Source organism: Crocuta crocuta, unplaced genomic scaffold (genome assembly GCF_008692635.1).
Source record: "Crocuta crocuta isolate KB4526 unplaced genomic scaffold, BGI_CrCroc_1.0 scaffold180, whole genome shotgun sequence".
NCBI classification, from domain to species: domain Eukaryota; kingdom Metazoa; phylum Chordata; class Mammalia; order Carnivora; family Hyaenidae; genus Crocuta; species Crocuta crocuta.
The window spans coordinates 208,465-213,652 of record NW_027527549.1 but is presented as its reverse complement, the minus strand read 5'-3'; positions in this window follow the sequence as shown (position 1 = coordinate 213,652).

Sequence of the window (5,188 nt, the reverse complement as noted above, 5' to 3'; positions counted from 1 at the left end):
GGTGCTATTTTTTTTTTTTTTTACTTCTGAGAGAGAGAGAGAGAGAGAGAGCGTGAGCAGGGGAGGGTCAGAAAGAGAGAGAGGTACAGAATCCGAAGCAGGCTCCAGGCTCTGAGCTAGCCATCAGCACAGAGCCCAATGCAGGGCTCGAACCCACGAACTGTGAGATCATGACCTGAGCTGAAGTCAGACGCTTAACTGACTGAGCCACCCAGGCGCCCCTGGATCTGTTATTTCTATTTCAACGCCAATTACCTGGAGACAGAGGCAGAATAGCATTACTATAGGTTTTCTAACTCTTACGAATTAAAAGTCTGAGCAGGTTGAAAAAAAAATCATAATGCCTAGGTCATAGGGTTGTCCTAGAAAGTAACTGAAATCAATCTTTCCATGGCAGGTTTGGAGTCACAATTATGCTTTTAAAACCCTTTTTCCATTTTTAAGATTGAAACATTTCTTGTAATCAAGACATATCCAATGTTCCAATCTAAACTAAACTTTTAAAGCCAAGATGCAGAGTGAAACTTACTCTTAATCTCCCTTTCCTGGCTGTTGAGCATCCTTAACAACCTCCGCTAAGAAATTGGGCATAGGCAGGAGTATCTTAGTACCTCTCTGGATTATAGTTTCAGAGCTTCTCTGTGGCCATGATAGAAATTCATCATGTGTCCTCTCCAATAAATTGTATAGGTTACACTATCCAAGAGTCCCTCCCAGCCCTTAATTCCTCCTGCACATTATTTTTTACCATTCTTACATAGCACTTATATGCATCTTATATATCTCTGTATTCCCCATACAGGCTAGCACGGTACCTGGCATATAATAGACAATAAATGTATGATATGTGAAGAGATGATGACATTATTTTACTCTCTACTTGATAAAATGACCTAAAAGTTTTTCTTTTTAAACTTTTATTATGGGGATGCCTGGGTGGCTCAGTTGGGTAAGCATCCAACTCTTGACTTCAGTTCAGGTCATGATCTCATGGTTGGTGAGTTTGAGCCCCGCATTGGGCTCTGGGCTGACAGTGTGGAGCCTGCTTGAGATTCTCTCTCTCTCTCCCTCTCTCTCTGCCCCTTCCCCACTCTCTCTCTTTCAAAATAAATAAAGTAAAAAAAAAACTTTTAGTATGATATTTTTATTTTACAGCAATAAAAAGAATCATGGAATAAGCCCCATATGTCCAACTAGATTTAGTAAATACATGTTTTTAATAAAGTTTAGTGATCTATTTCTCATTAGCAATGGAATAAAGAGTTTTTACATTCATTGTTCTAAAATTATCTAATCAATCCTTGGGTGCCAAATACCTGGCAGAGTCTTTAGAATTCAGTGTAGCCCATAGCTGAGAATAGCCCAACTCCAGACTCCTAAAGAAAACTGCTCCCTTTGGATCCCTTGTTGCAGACATTTCTAAAAACACCAGACCTTTGTATAAACACCATCCCCTTAAAATTTAGCTGCCCCTTCTCCCCTTACCTCAGGACTTCGCTCTTTGCTAAATCATAGCTAACTAATCTGGTCAATTCTCTTCTCCTAAACGAGATATCCCAAAGTCACTCTCACTTCCCCTCTTTCTTTCCTCCCACATCCAATCAGTCCCTGGGCTCTATTGATTTCTCCTAAGCAGTGTCTGAGATCTTTCCCCACTTCTCCATCCACACTACTATTGTCTCTGTTCAGACCTTCCTCTCTCATGGGTCTTAATACAATAACCTCTGAGCCCATCTCCTCCCTGTCAGAACTATTTTTCCAAATACTGATACAGGTTTGTTGTTAGCTTCTCCCTCCAGAGAAACATTTGAGTCTGGCTGGCTCAGTCATTAAAGCATACGACTCTTGATCTTGGGGTTGTGAGTTCGAGCCTCACGTTGCGTGTAGAGATTACTTAAAAATAAAATCTTTAAAATTTTTTTTGATGTTTCCAGTGGTTTTTATTTTGGTTTTGATGTTTTCCCCCGACATTTTATAATGAAAATAGATTATTTCAGAAAATAGGGGAAAAAATTTTTTTAATTAATGACTTCCCATTGACTGTAATATCAAATTCCAAATTCTTGGTTCTACCATTGAAGATTCCACAGTTAGGGTACATCCTAACTACCTCCCCCACATTTCCCATTATCTCCTCACCATTTTCTCCATATTCCAGCCACAGGAAATTATTTGCCTTTCATACATTGAGCCACACATGTCTATACTTATTTGTACATGCTGTTCCTTCTACAGGTTGTCCTTCCGCACCTTCTCTGGCCAGACATTTCTTACTCTCTTTCTATGTTCTTCCTCTTTAAAGATTTCTCTGACTCTTCTAGACATTTAGTGGTTTCCACTTCCATTTTTCAACCACAGTCCGTGGCATTCCTTTATATTCATATATATCAATTACATCCCATTGTGCTGAAAGTAACTTTTTCTGGTTGTCCTCCTGCTAAGTAAAAAAATCTCCATACTCATTTTATATCCCCGGTGCTAAGTGCAGTGTCGGGAATATAAGAGATAGTAAATGAATATTTGTTACTGACTAAATTATTGTTAACTTCACTGCTTCTCATTATCTACAATAGCCAAATTATGAAAGCAGCCCAAGTGATATTATCATATCATATATATACACACATATATCTACCCACATATATATATAATGTTATTCAGCCATAAAAAAGAATGAAATCTTGCCATTTGCAACAACATAGATGGAGCTAGAGAGTATAATGCTAAGCAAAATAAGTCAGAGAAAGACAAATACCATATGATTTCACTCGAATGTGGAAGCTAAGAAACAAAACAAATGAGCAAATGAAAAAAAAAAAAGAGAAAGGCAAACCAAGAAACAGACTCTTAACTACAGAGAACAAACTGATGGTTACCAGGGGAGAGGTGGGGGAGGGGATGGGTTAAATAGATGATGGGGATTAAGGAGGGCGCTTGCTGTGATGTGATGAATACTGCATAGAAGTATTGAATCATTATACTGTACACCTAAAACTAACATTACACTATATGTTAACTATACTGAGATTAAAATCAAAAGCTTAATTTTAAAAAATGAAATAAAAAACTTCACCACTTATCTTACTGAATAAGCACAAATCTATCTAGAATGCATTTGTCTCCTTCCATCTCTTCCTTCCTCTATCTCCTTTTCCTGCAAAAGCAAACAAGAAATAATAATTATTACTCACTGAAGCAAAATCTAAAGCCAGAATAAAAACAGATAAATTGGGCTTCATCATTAAAAACTTTTGTGCACAAAAGATCCTATCAACATAGTGAAAAGACAATGTTTGGGATAGGAGAAAATATTGTAAATCATGTATCTCTAAAGGGTTAATATCTAGAATATATGAAGAACTCCTACAATGCAATAATACAAAAAAAAAAAAACATTGAAAAATGGGCAAAGGTCTTAGATACTTCTCCAAAGAAGATATACAATGGTCAATAAGCACATGAAAAAATGCTCAACATTCTTAATCATTAAGGAAATGCAAATCAAAACACAGTGAGATACCACCTCACACCCATCAGGATTACTATTATAAAATAACTAATAAACAAAAATTTAAAAAATAAAGAGTGCTGGTGAGGATATGAAATTGGAACTCTTGTGCACTGTTGGCAGGAATGTAAAATGGTGGGCTGCTATGGAAAATGGTGTGGCATTTCCTCAAAAACATAAACAATAGGAGCACGTGGGTAGCTCAGTCGGTTAAGCATCTGACTCTTGGTTTTGGCTCAGGTCATGATCTTGCAGTTCGTGGTATCGAGCCCCGCGATAGGCTCTATGGTAACAGCATGGAGCCTGCTTGGAATTCTGTCTCCCTCTCTGTCCTTCTCCTGCTCTCTCTCAAAAATTAGTAAATAAACATTTTTAAAAGAAAAAATATTTTTCTTTTTTTAAAAAAAAGGCAAGGACTTGAAGATACATCTGCACACCCTGTTCATAGCAGCATTATTCACAGTAACCAAAAGCTGGAAGCAACCCGAGTGTCCATCAGTTGATGAATGGATAAAGAAAATGTGTTATATACACTCAATGCAATATTATTCAGCCTTGAAAAGGAAGGGAATGCCAATACACGCTACAACATGGATGACACTTGAAGACATTATACTAAGTAAAATGAAAACCAGTCACAAAAAATAAATATCATTAATTCCATTTACATGAGGTACCTAAAGTAGTCAAATTCATAGAGTCAGAAAAATAGAATGGTGGTTGACAGAGGCTGGGGGGAGGAGGAGATAGGGAGTTATTGTTTAATAGATACTAAGTTTCAGTTGGGATGATGAAAAATTTCTGGAGATGAGTAATGCTGGTGGTCCCAAAACAACAGAAACATACCTAATGACACTGAAATGTAACTTAAAAATGGTTGAAATGGTAAATTTTATATTATATATATTTTACCACAATTTTTTTACAAAAAATCTAAAACCAGAAATCTAGAACTTCTCTGTGAGTCTTCTCTTTCCCTTTATTCTCCATCTGCTTCCAACTGTTACCCCATATCCAGTCCCTCAGCAAATCTAAAATGTACCTTAAAACTGACTGCTTCTTAGGAAAGAATACCCAATGGAAAAAATACAGTCTCTTCAACAAATGGTGTTGGGAAAACTGGACAGTGACATGCAGAAGAGCGAAACCGGACCACCTTCGAAGCTACACCATACACAAAAACAAATTCAAAATAGATGAAAGACCTAAATGTGAGACAGGGAACCATCAAAACCCTAGAGGAGAACACAGGCAGCAACCTCTTGGACTTCAGCTATAGCAACATCTTACTAGACACGCCCTTGGAGACAAGGGAAATAAAAGCAGAGGTGAACTATTAGGACTTCTGCACAGTGAAGGAAACAATCAGCAAAAGTAAATGGCAACCTATGGAATGGAAGAAGGTATTTGCAAATGACATATTGGATAAAGGACTGGTATCCAAAATCTATAAAGAACTTATCAAACTCAACACCTAAAAAATAAATAATCCTGGTAAGGAATGGACAGAAGATGGGGTGTCTGAGTGACTCGGTTAAGCATCTCCTTAAGCTCAGGTTATGATCTCATGGTTCGTGAGTTCAAGTCCCACACTGGGTTCTCTGCTGTCCACACCGAGTCTGCTTCAGATCCTTGTCCTCCTCTCTCTCTGCCCCTGCCCCACTTACATTCGCTCTCGAA